General features: G+C 35.6%; 1 protein-coding gene and 1 non-coding gene across 6 annotated transcripts in view; both read right to left on the reverse strand.

Annotated features, from left to right (window-relative positions):
• Positions 1-19,626, reverse strand: part of ROCK2 (Rho associated coiled-coil containing protein kinase 2) — a 141,314-nt gene that overhangs the window by 105,258 nt on the left and 16,430 nt on the right. The gene's annotated exons all lie outside the window — the stretch shown is intronic.
• LOC112864418 (U6 spliceosomal RNA) lies at positions 9,389-9,496 on the reverse strand. The gene has a single exon (XR_003223964.2). It is a non-coding gene; the product is annotated as a U6 spliceosomal RNA (small nuclear RNA).

The following is a 19,626-nucleotide window of genomic DNA, read 5'->3' on the forward strand; positions in this document are numbered from 1 at the left end:
TGAGAGCCACAGGAAATTCAGAAATTTAACACAAACCTCAAAGTCATTGCTATTAATGTCTTCAAAGTAAGATGGGAGAATTTCAGCAGAGAACCTGATATTTTATCAAATAATCAAATGATTGAAAACTCTAAAACTTAAAAACAAAATGAGTGAAAATTAAGAACTCGGTAGAAAGGAGTGAAGGTGAGTGGGAAGTATAGGCTTTCTGGGTATGGACTAAGTCACAAGGATCAAAGGTACAGCATAGGGAATAGAGCTAATGGCACCTTAAGAGCCTTCGAAGATCACAGACGGTAGCTAGACTTGTGCTGAGCATAGTATACCATGCAAAGTGGCCAAATCGCTATGCTGTACACCTGAAACTAAGGTAGCATTGTATGTCAACAACAACTCAATTAAAAAAAAAAAAAAAGAATTCAACAGACAGCTTAGACACAACTATGGCCTTTAGTGAACTGTCTAAATCCTTTAAAACATTTTTCTATTGCTATTTAAGGTTGTAAGGTGAATTTATATAAGCTCTTTTTTTTAAGTTTATTTACTTATTTTGAGAGAGAGGAGAGAGAGAGAGAGAGAGAGAGCATGCGAGAGCATATGAGCACAGGGGAGGGATAGAGAGAGGGAGGGAGGGAGGGAAGGAGGGATGGGGGGGAAGGAGGGAGGGAGAGAGAGGGAGAGAGAATCCTAAGCAGGCTCCATGCTGTAAGCACAGAGTCCAACTTGAGGCTTGACCTCAGGAACCATGAGATCATGACCTAAGCCAATATCAAGAGTCAGATGCTTAACCCACAAGCCACCCAGGTGCCCCTAGAAGTTCTTTATATTAAGAATATCAGTGCATGTTCTGCCTTTTTAGTCATTTGTTTTTTCTCAGTTTGTTATCTTTTAACTCTTTTTAGTTTTGTTCATTTTCAGCAAATAAAAACTTTTTTTCTCTATAGATGCTTTCTTATCAATTATGTTTAAATGGGCATGTACACAGAATCATTTTGTTTATTTTTTTTTTTAAGATAACAGCTCTTTATTTAAATCTTATTTTTAAAGTAAGCTCTATGCCCAACGTGGGACTGGAACTTGTGACCCTGAGATGAGGCCAGCCACGTGCCCCATTGTTTATGGTTTTTCATTTTGCCTTTATCCCCTTTGACTATTTGGAGTTTATTTTGGTGCATATTACAAAGTGAGAAAATACTCTCATTTTTTTCCCTCAAATACTTAACCAAGTTTTTAAAGGAAGTTTTTCATTATAATAATAAATTTTATTTTGTTCTTATTGTAAGGTTATATAACACTAATTGAAATGTGTGAAATAACAAAAATAAATTCTAGCTTTTTCCTACTACCTGCATAAATACATAAATATGTATTTGTAAGAATATCTTTTGATACCTAGAAGTAATTAAAATGACTCAAAACTCCTTCAGTACAGGTAATGGATAAATAATTTAAAATACATCCAATGGAGGGGGGCAACTGGGTGGCTCAGTTGGTTAAGCTCCCGACTTCAGCGGAGGTCATGATCTCGCGATTTGTGAGTTCGAGCCCCACACGGGGCTCTGTGCTGACAGCTTGGAGGCTGGAGCCTGCTTCAGATTTTGTGTCTCCCTCTCTCTCTGCTCCTCTCCCCTTGTGCTCTGTCTCTCTCTCTCTCAAAAATAAATAAACATTAAAAAAAATTTTTTAATACAGCCAATGGAGGGGTGATGGGGTGGCTCAGTCAGTTAAGAGTCCAACTCTTGATCTCAGCTCAGGCCTTGATCTCACGGTTGTGAGATCAAGCCCTGAGTTCAGTTCTGTGCTGGGGATGAAGCCTACTTTAAAAAAAAAAAAAAAAAAAAAAATACATCTAACGGAATACTGTAGAGATATTAAGAAGAATGAAGTAGACTTAAATGTATTAATGTATAAATATGAAAAGGGTATACTGTTGACTAAAATACATTCTGAAAAAAACTAGTCAATAATTTGCATTTCAGAATAACAATGATGCTCTCCTCATCATTCAATGTAGTAGTTACCACAAATGCCTTTGGATTTGCTGCTCTCTTTATACCAATTTTGACTATGTGTTTTGTCTACATGTTCTATAAAGGAATTTGATTCAGACTTTGCATATACTGGCTTTTTACTAAACAGTACTATTTAAAATATCATATGAATGGTTAAGGACTACATTTGCTGGCACTAATATAATTTTCAAAATATAGCACACTATATTCATGCATAAAATAAGGACTCGTATCCTCGACATTTTATATCATCAAATCCAGTAAGTTTAAAAAACAAAATATTAACTACACATATCGTTAATTTTGCTTTTCATGTTTCCTTTTATTAGAACACGGTTGAAATCAACTTATAAAAGTTACAAAGCTATATAATTAAATTTGGCCAGTATCTCAGCACCCATGATTCACTGTTTTGTGTTTGCCACTAAAGATGTTCTTCAAATAGCTAAACCATATTGTGGCAGTGATATAGCCAGGCAAATATGCTCAAATATGAATTCCTTGAAAAATTATTCATCTCCTTAAATGGCATAACCAAAAACTTTCTCCCATGAAAAGAGCTGTGAAAAAAGGAAAACAATTACAAATGAGACTACAGTCCCTAAAGGCAAGGAATGTGTCCAAAAAACTGAATTATTCTTTTATTAAAATTTCATACATATTCTTAGCTACAGGCAAAAATCTATGAGAAGGGATGAGCCACTTATCTAAATTCAATTCGTCAAACATAAATGAGTGACTACATGCCAAGCACAGTGCTATAAATTGGAAATACAAATGTAACTAAAATAACTTTATTTATATCCTGTCTTACTGCAAAAAAGATCTAAGGTAATCAAGACACAGTCCTTAAATTCAAGTGGTTTATACTCTAGTAGAAGACATAAACTTAAACCAAATACACATTATAAAGTGTAAAAAAAAAATTTAAAGGATTATATTCAAGTTATAGAACATACCCTTGTAATCAGTGCTACAAAACAAAGAGCACTATTACACAGAACATGATGTCCAACAACAGGCATGGTTAAGCAAATTATGATGGAAACCACTTAATTCAGTATTGTAGTACATTTGTTTAAAAGTTTAAGAAAAAAATTAACAGTATCATAGGAAAATCCTTATGCTACCATATTAAAGACAAAATTAAAATTAGGAAAATAGCAAAAAAAACAAAAACAAAACCTGAAAATGGTAGGAGTAATTATCTTTGGGTGGTTATAAGGTTTTATTGTTTACTCTTTACATGTTCTAATTTTCCATAATAACCATATATTACTCCTATAATCAGGAATATAATAAACATCTAAAAAAACAACCATAATTTTTTCTGGCAAGCCATTTAAAAGGAGCAAATCCTATTTGTCTGTTAACTAAGCAACACTGTATAATGACACTGAAAATTTCCTGCAAATAAAGTGAGAAAAGTTTCATCGAAATGTAGACTGGTAAGAAAGGCTTGAGAGATATGAAAGACCTTACTTTTCCAAACGACCTCTGCTAGAAATTAAGACTAATAATTACATTACTAAACGACATAACTAAAATAATAAAAATCACATTGGGTACCTTCTTCAGGTCACACACAATCCAATTAGCTGCATTTCAGATACTCAAAAGATGTTCTCTCTGTGTGCTGTCCCATATGGTAGCCCCCAGCCACATGTGACTACCCAACACTGGAAATAAGGCTACTGCAACTGAGGAACTGAATTAGTTTAATAGTTTATAACTTAGCCACTTGTAGCTAATGGCTACCACATTGGCCAGAGGCGTGTTTAGACGCATTGTAAGAAAGCTCTCTTAAAAGGGATTAAGAGGTACAAACTTCCAGTTATAAAATAAGTTAAGTCACAGGGATTAAAAAAAAAAAAAATACACCGTAGGAAATATAGACAATAATACTGTAACAACTTTGTTTGGTGACAGATGGTAACCACACTCATCATGGTGGGCCCTGCAAAGTGTATAGAATGGATTGTCGAACCACTCTGTTTTACACCTGAAACTAATGTAACATTGTGTGTCAACTCTAACAAAAGAGAAAGAGAGAGAGAGAGAGAAAAGAACCATTCAGTAAGACTACTCTCAACTGGTAGCACTCAAACTTGAGGAACTGAAAAAGTAGGTTAAGTACTGGGAAAGAAAAAAAAGAAAAAAAAATACTACATGTATCCAGTTAACAGAGGTTAGTGGAAGAGAAGATAATGGTTAGATCTTCACAGCTGAAGAACATTCAGAATTATACATTTACATATACAGTATTACCAATTTTAAATTATTTTCTTTGTTAAACTTAAATCTACACTTTGTCAATTACTAAAGAGAAAAATCATGTCAGATTTGGAAAATTATAAATGTAGCATTAAGAAATTCTATAGCACAGTGAACATGTGACCAGCTGGGAATGCCAATTCTTCCATAGCGTTTAATTTCCTGTACTCCAAAAAAAGGAAAGACCCAACAAACTAAAAGGTTACACAAACAAGGACTTATTCTCAATAGTTCTGGCATCTGTCTCTTCCATCAGTGAATTTCTTTTTCAGGTATGCAATCAGTCTTCATTGCACTTAAGAGATAACAGGTTAAACAGGTTCTGGAACACCCAGGCTTTAAAAATATTTTGTCATAACAGATTACAAAAATTAAATTTCTTTAAGAAGTAAATGTTTTTTATATGATCATATATTTCAAGTAGTTCTTGGCACTCTTAGCTCCTAGGATGTGATGTGTTTGTCCTATGAATACTATTATATAATAACAAAATACTGTAGTAAGAATGAAAACCAAAAATGCATCAAAATTTCTCTGGGGCACCTGGGTGGCTCAGTTGGTTGAGCATCCAACTTTGGCTCAGGTCATGATCTCACGGTTCGTGGGTTCAAGCCCCACATCGGGCTCTGTGCTGACAGCTTGCTCAGAACCTGGAGCCTGCCTTAGGTTCTGTATCTCCTTCTCTCTCTGACCCTCTCCTGCTCATGGTCTGTCTCTCTCAAAAATAAATAAATGTTTAAAAAAAATTTTTTTTAATTTCCCAATGAATTAGAAACTTAGGATAGACTAGAAGATTCAACCTGTTTTCCTCAGATCATAGGTGCAGTAATTTAAAGCTAACCATACCTAAAACTAAACTTTAACTGATGAAGACACTAGCATAGTTGAAAGACTTAAACAAAGGCTAGGTTGAGGCCTTCAGAATTAACCATCATGTGTGATAGAAACCTTTAAGACTGAATTACTACTAGTCTAGGGTTTACAATGGTTTTCAACTTTGTAGATTCAGGGAGGTTTATTTTAACTTCTCATTCTTCACTAATAAGCAAAAGAAATAAGTGACCTGAAACAATTAGTCACTTGCACAGGGTACCTCCTAGATTAATTTACCAACCAGAGGTGTCTCAGAAATAAAGAAGTAAAAGAGAGGCATTAGAAAAGGTACCGCTTAGTGAAAAAAGTGTGATTTGGAGTCAGATTTGAAAGGGAATATGAACTCCATCACTACTGCCAAGTTACATAACTTCTTTCTCTAAACCTCAATAGCATCAATAAACAGAGACAATAATCCAACACTGCAGGACTGTGATGAAAAAGACATGAAAGAAATAAAATGTCTGTAAAACACAAGCACATACATAAAAGGAATTCTAATGAAGGGTAACTATCAATTTTTTAAAGCCATTAAAAAAACAAGTTGCCCTTTGCTACTTATTTCTAAAAACCTACCTCTTTGACAATATAAAAGAAATGATGGTAATTTTTAAGTATCAGTTTGAACTGGGGTCAGCTGCAAGTGACAGAAAATGCCCCTTAGTGCCTTTATGTCTGCTTTAAAACAGTTAAGGGTCCTTTGGAAGGACAGTGAGGTAATCTTTGGAACTGCCCCAGAAGCTGAAGCCGTCATATCCCCTCCTCTCTTTCACTTCCCATTACAAACAATAAAGGCCATTTGTACCATTCAACAAAAAAAAAAAAAAAGAAAAGAAAAGAAAAGAAAGTTAAGCGTGGATACAGTAGCTCCCATGATCATCAGAAATACGGCTCCTCAGCTTTGTTGCCATCAACACGAATACACTGCTTCCACCTCCTGATGACGGATACCGAGCACCGACACCAGCCATTAAAGAGAGGACAAGAAAAGGATACAAGCTCCCCATAAGGACTTTGCCTCGACACTACTCACAAACCCCTTTTGTTCACATTCTGTAAGCCAAAACTACTCGTGTGGTCAATCACACACAGCAACTAAAACCGCTTTAAAAAAAATCGTTTGTGGTGATGGTTACACAATATTGTGAACATAATACTAGTGTCACTGAATTGTATACTCAAGTATGGTAAACTTCATGTTACATACATTTACCACAATAAATAAAGAGATTTAGAAAACACTGAAAATGTTAAGTAGAGACATTTGATACATAAAAAAGGACCCAAATAAAAAAATCTAGAGAGATAAAAATGTTATGTGTGAGATGAAAAAATACATTGGATGGTGTTACCAGGAGACTAGAAACTGCAGAAGAAAAGACAACAGAACTTGAAGACATGACAACAGAAATTATCCATAATGAAACCCAGAGGGGAAAAAAAAAAGACCAAAATAAGTGGGTATCAGTAAGTTGTGGGCCAACATGAAGTAACCTAATATACATACAATTGGAAGTCACCAGAGAGGGAAAAAGAAGAGAAAAACACATGTGAATAGCGCTAGAAATTCTCTACAACTGGTAAAAACTAAAACTATACAGATAGAGGCTCAAACAAAGCCAAAAACAAGAAACATGAAGAAAACAAGGCATATCATAATGAAACTGACTAAAACCAGTCAGAAAAAGAAACTCAGAAAAAAAAAATTATGAACAAAGGAATAACACAAGTCATAAGACGGTGGAGGGATATATTTAAAGTACCAAAAGTAAAACAAAACTAGCAAGTTAGTATACTATATACTAAAATACCTTTCAAAAACTAAGGTGCCGCTAAATAAAAATAAAATTACAATTTCTCAAAATGTGTGGGTGGTGGCAAAAGCAGTATTTAAGAGAAATTTATACCAAAAAATGCAAATTTAGGAAAAGAAAAGATCTAAATTCAACAATTTAGGCTTCCTGAGGAAAAGCCTGAGAAAGAACAATTTAAGCCTACAAAGAGAAGAAAAATAAATATAAATGAGAAGAACTTCATACTTATTAGGATGGCTACTACAAAAAAACAAAAAACAAAAACAAACAAAAAAAACACCTTAAAATGACAAGTGTTGACAAGGATGTGGAGAGATCCCAATCCCTGTGCATTACTGATGGGAATGTGAAATGGTGCAGCCACTATGGAAAAGTCTGGTAGTTCCTCAAAAATTAAAAATAGGATTATCATATGATCCAGCAATTCCACTTCTGGATATATTCTGAAAAGACCTGAAATTCTGTCTCCAATACAGTGCACCTGTGTTCACAGCAACATGATTCCCGATAGCCAAAAGGTGGGAGGAACCTGTGTCCATCTACAAATAAATGGATAAACAAAACTGGTATACATACAATGAAATATTATCCAGACTTGAAAAAGAAGGAAATTCTAGCATATGCTACAACATGGATGAATGAACCTTGAGGGCATTATGCTAAGTGAAATGAGCCTTTTGACAAATACTGTAAGACAAATACTACACAATTCCACTTATATAAGGTACCTAGAGTAGTGAAATTCATAGAGACAGAGAGTAGAAGGGTGGTTGCCAGGGGCTGGGGGGGAGGAGGGAATGAAGAGTTGTTCTCTAATGGGTATGAAATATTGTTTTAAAATTTTATTTTTAAATAATCTCTACACCCAATGTGGGGCTCAAACTCTGATTTCAAGAGTTGCATGTTCCACTGAATGATCAGCGAACAGTTTCTACACTAACAAACACTAGTGGGCTTTAAAGATACTGTAATTCCTTGCTCATCATCACCAACCTCTCCCTAATTCTGCTATCCAAACATAAAAAAAGACAGACATTTCCATCATCTCCTTTTACTTTAAGAGACATGATTACCAATTTCCTTTTATCCAGCCAGAGCTAGAAGAGAAGAACTGAAGATGTCACAATTTACATGAGCCGCTTGGCTACCCTGCAGTCTGACAGCAAACCAGTCTGAAAGAAAGAATAAGAGCAGCTCTCCTTATAGTAATCCTTTTCAATAATTTGGGAGATAATACTGCCTATCACCAGCAGTGGGGGCGGGGGGGGGGGGAGGGGCGGGAAACAGGCCAAAGCCATGCCAAAAAGAAGAGAAAACTAGATACACGAAAGTCTAGGATTCAGATTGCAGGTTCATCATCGTAAGATTGATTAATTTGCAGAATTCCATACATGTCCATCTTCAAATGTTCCACACAAGCCCTTGAAAGACTTACAAACAAGAAGGGATTATTAGATAATGTACTGTTCTTGAACTATCCATCATACTGTAGATCTCCAGTAAGGGTAGACCATACAGAATTAATTATTCTCTCTACTTGGAGACATTAAAAAGATTAATTAATTAAAAACAATGAAAAACCCACAACTTACTTTTGGAGAGGCTCAACCTAAACCTAAGAAGATGTGGGGGAGAAAAAGTTGAACAATCACTGATTTTAAAAATACTCTAAAATCTGAAATCCTTTTAATGTTAGAACATTTTATATTAATTACTTTTCTAAAATAACCATCCAGCTTGTCCAAAACTAACAGCTACCAATTTCTTATACAGAGTTTCAAGTTTGTACTTTAGAAAATAAGCATAATAATGAGAAGAGAAAAGGACACTACCTTAGAACTCAGCACAGATCCTTTCATAGCTCTTCCATTTATTAGCTGTATTTCTTTGAGCAAATTATTTAGCCTCTCCAAACCTCAGTGTCCTCATTCACGAAAATAGGAAGAATAACATCTGCCCTACGTATTTCACAGATTGTCACATCAAGTGAGACAACACACAAAAATGTTAAAACATTAAATCTTTTCACTACGGAATAAATAAAACCTTTACTCATAGAATTGATGAGACTATACTAATGGATATAGGCTACTCAGACTTTCTGACTTTAATACGACTTTAGCACAGACAGGTAACACATTTTTCATTATGTTTGCAAAAAATGGGCAAGTAACTGTTCTACTTAGAAGGTCATAATATTTTTTAAATGTTTGAAAACTAAGTATTTCTAAAGAAAGAATATTTCTAAAGAACATGTCATTTTGATGTGACTAGAAAATGAAACAGAAATCTAACAAATTAATAAAGCACTTCAGAACAGTGCCTGGCACATGGTAAGAACTACATGTCTCTTTTTTTATTTCCAGTAGAATTAACATACACTGTTATGTTAGTTTCAGGTGTACAATATAGTGACAAAATATGGAGTGCTTCCCGAATCTGCTTGTTATCCTTGTGCGGGGGCCACATTAATCATCTCTGTATTGTTCCAATTTTAGTATGCATGCTGCCGAAAGCAAGCACGAGAACTACATGTCTTGCTAACAGTATCATCACAATAACTTTTAATGATATATCATAAAAGACCCTGTATTCAATGTGCTGTTTCAAGTACCTATCATTAAGAATTTAAAATATCTATCTTCTATAGTTTAAAGAAAATTTTATGTACAGCATTTATATTACCATTTTCCATTAGCTATATTTTATATGCACTTCTCATAACAGATATCTCACAAGAAGCATGAGTTCACACTGGCAACCCCTACTTGGAACGCTCCTGTAAGGAAATCCTCTTTTTGATTTCTATAAACCAACCATCTGTTATAATTAAATACATAACTAGGTCAGTTTCTAAAAAATATCATTGTAAATACATATTTGTCTTCTCCATCCAAAATCTGAGTTCAAACCAAACTAAGGACAATGAGGCAGAAGTATTTCCACATACCGCATATTAGTAATATTTGGGGTTAGTACTTTCATTCCAGGCAGAGATCTACATGTTTAAAAAACAAAAAACAAAAAATAAACAAACAAAAAAAAAAACTTGGAAATGAGAAGAAAGCAGCTTCAAATGAAGTTATTTATTAATATGGATAAAATTTGGGAGGAAGAAGAGAAGTTACAAGAGATACGGTTGGAAAAGTCAAAACTCAGGTTATTACTCTTGAAGAAACTATTAGCATTTTGAACTTTCCCTGAATAAATAGGAAATTAGTTATTTAAGTACTCTGAATTTTGGAATAATATGACTAGATCTGCATCTTATAAGAAGTAGTTTGGTGGGAGAGTAGAAAATGGATAGAAAGCTAGGAAAGAATAATGGGGAAGAGAATATCTTAACAACCTAAGAAAAATATGATGGTCACTTGAAGTGGGAAAGTAACAGTCAGATGGGAGAGAAGTAAATCACATGTTGGAGGCAACACTGACAGGATTTGGGGCCTGACTGAATGGGAGGTCAAGGATGACACACCCAAATAGCCAGATTTCTTGCTTGATCCAAGCTAGATGGATAGTGGCATTACTGAGTCTAAGATCACAGGAAATGAAGGAGATCTGAAAGCAAAGGGGGAAAAATAATATTGTAGATATGTTGATCTTGAAGTATCTCTGGTATATCCAAGGGGAGATGCCTAGCTGATGTAGGACCTAAAGCTCAGAGGTAAGCTTTCAGATGGAAAAACAGAAATTATCAACATATAAATGATAAAGAGAGTCCCCAAAATAGACACAAGCTTAAGAAGTCAAAGAATGAGTAAAAAAATAATAAGCTGCCATTTAGCAGTGGAAGAGAAAGCAAAGCCTGAGAGAAACAGCTGAAGATGCTCTGAGTAATATCGTCAAAGCCAAGAGGAGAGGGCAATTTGAGAAATGTCAAGTACTTCTGAACATTTGATAAAAATGACGGTGTTCGCAGCAAGGAAATCAGCATGATCTTGCAGTGAGCAGTGTTAGTGATGGGAGAGGATGGGAGGGAGATTATAGCAGACCAAGGAGTGAACAGAAAGTGAGACAGCAGAGTTTGTTTTGCTGAGGGGAAGGGGCAAAAGGTAGAAAGAATCGAGATTCCTTTCTAGGGGTCATTTGTTTTTGTTTTAGGTGACACATTTGAACAAGTTCAGCCAAATGAAAAAGAATCCAAATTAAAAGAAAGATGAAAGACAAAGAGAATTAAGCAACGGAAGGAGAGAATGAGATCCAAACACAGTTGGAGAATCAGCCTGAGACAGAATGACGGACACCTCATCCACTATAACAGAAGGAAAAGGAAGAACAAATGGTACAGAGGAGATAAACTCGTGAGTCAAGTAACAGGAAATTTAAGAGATCTCCTTTGATGGCTTCTATCTTCTCATGAAGGGAGAAGACCATCTGTAGAGCATACTTTGTTCAAAGAAAGAAAAGAATGTTTAAAACAGACCCTACGGAGAATGACAGAATTGCTCTGCCACCCTGACAGCTCTTACAAGAAACAGAGACCACAAATTCACAGAACCACCAATCTGCGTAGTAATTTTTTTCTCCATCAGAGCTCAACAAACAACCTTTTATGCAGGCCAAAGAAACAAACTAATCCAAAATCTAGGTGCAGATGCATATGACAGAAATTCAACGGGGCAAGGAAACTGAGAATCCTGGCAAGAGGTCTGAAGTAATGGACAATGGATTCTTACCTGCTTATTATCTCAAAAGCATCAATGAATACGTTTAATAAAAGGGTAAGAGCTCAGGGGCAGGATGTTTCAATTAATGATCTCAAAGGTAAAACTGGTTTCAGGTAATGGTAAGGTCCACAGTAGCTTCATGAGAGTAAGTAAATGAGTTAAGTGAAGAGCTCCACTGAAGATGAGAGAACTGTGAAGCCAGGTTCCTGGGTATTCTATTCACATAAACACTGATTCACCTAGAATGGTGGCACAGCCCTGCACGGAAAGGAAGACTGAGTCAGAAGTCTGTGTCTTCGATGAGCAAGCAGAGACCCCAACTACAGTATACCCCAACTACATGAGACTCAACAACGGCAATTCTAACAAGAAGGTATTACCCTCTTGTTGCTACAAGGTACTACCTTGCAGTACAAGATAAAAAGGAAACCACCTCCTATCCTTTCCTAACTGGGATCTGTAGAGAATAAAAGAAGGTACAAGTTCCACTAGAGAAGGCTCTCCCTTAGGAAGAAGACAGGTGTTGGGGCGCCTGGGTGGTTGAGTCACTTGGGCGTCCGACTTTGGCTCAGGTCATGATCTCACGGTTCGTGGGTTTGAGTCCTGCATCGGGCTCTGTGCTGACAGCTCGGAGCCTGGAGCCTCCCTCTCTCTCTGCCCCTCCCCTGCTCCTGCGCGCTCTCTCAAAAAATAAACATTAAAAACTTTTTTAAAAAAAGAAGACAGGTGTTACTACTTAAACAAAGATAAAAGTAACATTCAACATTGGGCGCCTAGGTGGCGGTTGAGCGTCTGACTTTGGCTCAGGTCATGACCTCGCAGTTTGTGAGTTCGAGCCCCACGTCGGGCTCTGTGCTGACAGCTCAGAGCCTGGAGCATGCTCCTGATTCTGTGTCTCCCTCTCTCTCTGCCTCTGCCCTGCTCACGCTCTGTGTCTCTCTGTCTCAAAAATAAACATTAAAAAAAAAAAAAATTTTTAAGTATCATTCAGCAAAGAGTTTGAAGATGCAAGTGATTATGTTTAACTTTAGAACAAGGGTGAGAAATACTTGAAAAGGAAGGGAAGAACAGGTGAGGGAACAAGAGTGAGAAGAGATGTGTATAATGACTTGTATCTTGGGCGATACATGAAAATACATGAAGTGGGATTTGGTGGGATCACTTCATGGGAAAGTGGCTAAGAGGACAGGTTTTAGGAGTTCTCTAAAAGAAAAGGCATCAGGCCTCTCAAGAGTCAGCCAGTGCTAGCAATTAGAAAAGTCTATGTCTAGTGTGTCATAAGACTCATAATTCTTTGGAAGGAGCCAAATGAAGTCTGGATAATTTGTATTGGTTTAAGGCTACAAGCCAAGACTATCAGGCAAAAGTCCCACTGGTTAGGCTTAACCCATAAGAATTGAGAAAAGCTTGCCATCTATCTTAGTAGAAATCAGTATTTGTCCTTGACCATAAGTAACCCTGTTTGGAGCTGTGCTGTTTCAAAACACCTCGTAGGGTACGATAAAGAAATAAAAATATCTCATTAACCAGATAAGACATTAGACTTAGACTTCAGACTTAATTCCTCGTTTGTAAAACAAAGGGGTGTCCTAGAACCATTACCATTAAGAGCCAACCCTCCCCCCACCTCCAAAAAAGAAGACAGCAAACCTTACATATAGACTCCCAGTTGGAATCAGACAAACCATTTAATAAAGCTTCCTAAACAAATACTAAATGCTACATATACGCTCTGTGCTAGATAGACACCGGGCAGAGACATAAAGATGATACTACAGAACTACATTTACGTCCAGCCATTACGTCGTGTGCCTTAAACTTATACAGTGCTGTATGTCAATTATTATGTCAAATAAACTAAGAGGGAAAAAAAGAAATTACCTTTAAAACATTTATGCCCCATTGCCTAAAAACTAGTTTTAGTTCCCAAATTTCCAATAAACTGATATCCAAAATTTAGAAAAACAATGAATACTACATGGTCACAACCTTATGAGAGCCCATGGTCTGGTATATAAGAGGTAAATAATCATAATACATGATGATTCTAATAACTTACAACAGAGAATATTATGAGGGCAGAGACGAGAAAGAAAATCATTGCCTGGAGTTAGAGAAAGGGAGAAGAATTAGAGAAGACCTCACAGAGAAAATATATTTGAGATGGATCTTTAAAAAGAATTACAACTATGACTAACAAGTGCTCGATCTCATTAGTAATCAAATACTGAAATGCATCTTAAAAAAACAAAAGGAGCTACTGAGTTTTCACCTATGAGCCTGGCAAATAATGTAAAAGATTCATGATATTCAACTAGCAAAGATATGGGAATATGTGTATTCTCACTACTATTGAGAGAGTTCAATTTACTTCTAAAAAAGGCAATTGAGATTATTTTGGAATTTTAAATGTGCACATGCTCTAACAATTCCATTTCTAGAAATCTACAGAAATATTCACATATGCACAAAAATATTTAGTGATGTTACTGCAGCAATGTTTACAATAGAAGAACCCAACCTAAATGTCTATTAATAGTGAAACAGTAAAGTAATTATGGCAAATCCGGGAGCACCTGGGTGGCTCAGTCGGTTAAGTGTCCAACTCTTGATTTCAGCTCAGGTCATGATCTCGATCTCATGATTCCATAAGAGCACTCTCTCTAAATAAATAAACTTAAAAAAAAATTTTTAATAAAAAAATATTATGGCAAATCCAGACAATGGAATACTCCTTAAAAGAACTGGATGAATTATAGGTTCTGATTGGATTTACTCTCCAAGTAAATGAAAAAAAGCAAGTATGATAGATATGATATAGTTGCATTTTGGTTACCAAAAAAAAAAAAACCCTGTTAAGTATTCATGTTTTTTATATGCAGGAAAAAAAGGAAAATGAAATACCATTATACTGTTATAGGCACAAGAAAAGTGACACATTGATGTGTTCTAAAGCAGTTGTTTCAGAGACGCCTGGGGGGCTCACTCGGTTAAGCGGCTGACTTCCGCTCAGGTCATGATCTCACCGTTGGGAGTTAGAGCCCTGCATCAGGCCCTGTACTGACAGCTCAGAGCCTGGAGCCAACTTCAGATTCTGGGTCTCCCTCTCTCTCTGTTCCTCCCCTGCTTTCTCTCTCTCTCTCTCTCTCTCTCTCTCTCCCCCTCCCTCCCTCCCTCTCAAAAATAAAGATTAAAAAAAATTTTTTTAAGTAGTTGTTTCTGAAGACAGATCAAGGAGACGAGCTAAGAGAGAACTATACTGTATATTCACTTCTGCAATTTTAGTTTTTAAAAGAGGCATGTACTGGGGCGCCTGGGTGGCTCAGTCGGTGAGCATCCGACTTTGGCTCAGGTCATGATCTCTCAGCTCATGAGTTCAAGCCCCGTGTCGGGCTCTGTGCTGACAGCTCCAAGCCAGGAGCCCACTTCATGTCTCCCTCTCTCTCTGCCCCTCCTCTGCTCGTGCTCTTTCTTTCTCTCCCAAAAATGAACATTAAAAAATCTAAAAAAAATAAAAAGTAAAAAATTAAATAAATAAATACATGAAAGAGGCATGTATTACTTTTGCAATTTTAAAAATGAAGTTTGTTTTGCTTGGTTTTCTGTAAGCAGAGAATGAGAGGGAGCATTCCCATTAGAGACAGAGGCAGAGAGTAAATAAAAGAACATAGCATATTAAGTCATGGGCAAAAGGATGATTGCCTCTATCTCTGGTCCTGCTCACTCTCTTCCTTTTCACATCTCTGAAGACAGAAGTCTATTCCCCCAAAGCCCATCATCTGTGAGCTAGAAACCCAATCAGGACTTTTCCCTGCTAGAGGCGCCTGGCTGGCTCAGTCAGTGGAGCGTGCGACTCTCCATCTCTAAGTTGTGAGTTTGAGCCCCACACTAGACGCAGAGATTTTTAAAAATAGTCTATGCTGAAGTCTCTCTATTCTAAGAAAAAACACTGAGATATAAAAAAAGTAGAAGCAGATAAAATTCATTTCCTAATTCATAAATGCCACAACAGGGAAAGTATACAATGTATCATTGTAACAGTAGCTACTCCCATATAGGTTTCTCCCCATATCCATTTTAATTATACCCAGATGCTACTGTTTTTCCTAGCCTACAGAAATACAAATTCTTATTCCACGAGGTTGGCAAAGAGTTGACAACAGACTTATGTAATAAGACCCTGCTCTGTTAGCCAGACCCACCCCAAAATCAGCTTTGAAAATTACATGACCCAAGGAAATTAAACAGTTACTAATTATAGTAGCCATCAATACAGAATGATAACATATGCTATTATGCTACTTGTATGTATTTTCCCACATGATAAAATTATAATTACCCTGGTATACTTACGGACCAGAATTGGTATCAGAGGTAATACGGCATAATACCTGCAGTTTACATCTTCCAAACCATCCTGCTAGCTGTTGCTAAGCTCACTTTTGTCACTAAAAGTAGGCCAAAAGTTGCTAAATTCAAGCCACAGATAAAAACATCTGGTAAAACCCAAATGTTCTTTTAAGCCTTATTTAAAACACTTTTCCAAGTGAATAATGCAAAGGTTTAAAAATTTTGTCATGACTCTTCCTAGTAGTTATATTCTAGGATTTCTGAAATTTAACATCACTTAACAACACCAGACTCTGTTTTCATAGTTCAATATCATACCTACTCTAAAAGAATAAACCTTAGCTGAGAAAAATTGACACCTGGAATACAAGAAGCCAAAAAATGAATATATGCAAATATTCACCCAATGAAACTAATTATCCTCTGTGAATTAAAAAATAAATATGCTAATTTTTATTCAGTGATTTGATACTTTAGAGAACCTAACATGTGTCAAATAATGTGCTACCATTTTGGGGAAAAACAGGCTAACATCAGGAGACTGACTGTTTGCACATACCTTTCCGAAGACAGTTACAGACATATGCAACTTAGCCTATTTTACAGAGAGTTCATCTGTGTGTAAAAAAAAAGCTTAAGTTCGGCACAGTTTACAGAACACTAATACATAGAATTAGCTTCCCACTGAACTTAATCTTCACATCTCCTTGAGAAAGACAGATATAGTCTTATAAATTATCATAGTCAAGAAGATAATTAATAAAACACGTAATTAATTAATACCAGTCTTAGCTCTTCTGACCCCAATCCAGTGTTCTTGCCAATATACCGCTGTTTCTTTTTCTAAAGAAAACACTTGAAAATTATCAAGGCACTTCCCTTCATTTTTTTCCACCTTTACTACCCTAAATAAACAAACAAAAAATCTTAAGGAAAACAATTAATTTGTTTTTTCATGTATTAATACAGGTTAAACTGGATCCATTTTATGAACTTATTTTAATGGAATTTTGCTTACAAAAACTTATCTGCAATTAGTATGCTACTTTTCAGATTCTTACACTTTCATTTCACATACTTGTTATAACTTGAACCAGACTGGACGATTCTGTTTATAAGAGGGGAAAAAAGTAGCACAGTAAAATATTATGCCAGCAACTTACATTCTCCATATAATCTTAAAAGATTAACTTACCTATGATAAAAGTTATAAAAATCCCCTCATACCAAGTTTCCTCCAAAAACTGAGTAACTAACTTGTTAAAAATGTATTCAGTGTCTTACTTATGGCCTCCCTCTGTAGGAAATATCATATGCCAATTTTTACTAGAGTTTCCTTTTATTCGTTCTAAATTTAGTTTTATTTGTATCATCCCTTGTTCTATTCTGGAAATGTCTTCAATATGGAAAGCCTGTTTTCAGTAATGCCCTCAAAATTTTTAATTTTACAGCTTCTCCTTTTTAACAAAAATATATGCTTTTACAGAAAAAAAATTTGCATAAATTGTCTTCCAGAACTACCAGCAAAATCCTTTGAGTGAGCTTTCTCATTCTTCTATAATGTAAACATCTTGCTTTTATGACTAAATTCTTGTTTAGCCAGAATATAAAAACATTAACAAAACATAGTCCTATTTTAACTGTTGTAATCATGAAATATATATTCCATGGCTAAAACTGAATTAATGCCTCAGAATGCTTCAGCATGGACATGATATCACAAATCATGAAGTCTAAAATTAAACTGCATTTTGCTAACTTTTTAGAAATGTTGGAACATTGTGTGCAACACTGAGGTATTACGGATTAGGATTCTAATGACCAGATTGCAAAATGTTTCTAAATTTGAAAAAATACTTCCAATGAAATGTTAATAAGTCAGTCACATGTAGCAAACATTTTTTTTTTTTTTAAGATTTTAAAGTAATCTCTACACCCAACATGGGGCTGGAACCAACAACCCCGAAATCAAAAGCCCCCCCACTCCACTGAGTAAGCCAGCCAGGTGCCCCACATATAACAAACTTTTAAAGATAACTGAAGTATATTAGTCAGTGAAAGAAGGACCACCCAGTTGCAGATTTGTTTCACATTTTAGTTATCTTATTCACTAATAATTTGGAAAGGATGGACAGATTTTAAAGTATAAACTGCCACAAATCTTTAAAGCTTTAAAGATACTGTATGTCACTCTATAGTCTCATAAATATTAATTAATATTGCCTTGACCACCAGAGTATACAATCTTATTAACTACAAGACAGAATCTATAAAAAGTGAGCTGCTAAAGATTTCAAATACTAAAAGAAAAAACAAAAATCACAACTGCCATTCCTCTAATAGCTATAACTATAACAAAAATCAGTAAATGCAAATTTTCAAATTTCTAAAATACCTACATACTCCTTAACCACAAAATTAAAATAGACACACAAGAGGAAGTCTGATATAGAATGCTGAAGAGAATGAAAAATATGGACAACTTATCCACTATGTATGAATTGTCTGGTTTTCTCTAATTTTCAATGATGTGAAGAGCCATAACTGCAAAGAATGTGCAGTAAAAAAATCTAAACAGAAACATGTTAACACGAATGTTACATAATGTAACCAATAACCTGAAGGCTGCTCTGAAAATGAAATTTCAAAATAGTTTAATATAAAGACTTTGAATATTTTATAGCATTTTATTTTTTGCTTGCTTTTAAAGGGACCATAAAATAATTTTTGTATGCTTTTACTAATTTTTAAACACAGGTACATTCACAGATACACATACCATGCTGTTTTAGGTGCTATGCTCTGAAGGACCATACATTTCTAGTGAAATTTTCCTTCTGAATAAAATCACTGTCAGTGATTAAACAGGCTGCCACTATTTTCCCTGTTGCCATTTATTAAATGTGAAACATCAAAATTATGTATTTTCCAGGCCAATCAATAAGTCTCTGTAGACTACATTTCTCATGAAAGGGTATGATGCAATAACATTCCTACATTGTAGTTTTATACAATGTATATTTTACCACAATAAAAATTGTTTTTCATTTCTATTTGGTCTATCTTGTCTGATTCTCCCTTCAGAAAAGCTCAGCAAAGCAATTAAATTTCCTTCTAAAATAAGAAAAAGAAAAACCTTGGTCTGACTCCTACGGAGCCCTAAAAGAAGACAGAAAATGTGATGACCCTTGATATTTCAGAAAATCTGGCATCCCTCCATTCACCAGCCTTTTCCACATATACAATTCTGTGTGCCAAAGAGATCTGGATTATTTGTTTTTGGTTTTGTCAAGTCAGTAAAAGCAGCAACACCTACAAGTTTCTCAAACTTTGATCTGCAGAATACCCTGCACTGAATCACCTGAGATGCTTTTTAATTGCAAATCCCTGCCCTCACCACAGGCCAATCTAAATCAGAGGATCTGACACCATTTCTACCAAGTACTCAGGGTGTGATTCTGACTTCCATCAGATAATTCTGACTTTCTAGCTTTATCCAAAAAATAAAGGAAGAAAAAGAAATAAGTATTCTCCTTTTCTCAGACACACTTTGGACCCAAGTGCCCTCTGTGCCAATCTTTAAATTTCAATATTGCACCTCTCAGCTCAGTGGTTCCTGCTCTTTTCTGCACT

This window comes from Puma concolor, chromosome A3 (assembly GCF_028749965.1).
Source record: "Puma concolor isolate L17-30 chromosome A3, mPumCon1.1.hap2, whole genome shotgun sequence".
Taxonomy (NCBI): Eukaryota; Metazoa; Chordata; class Mammalia; order Carnivora; family Felidae; genus Puma; species Puma concolor.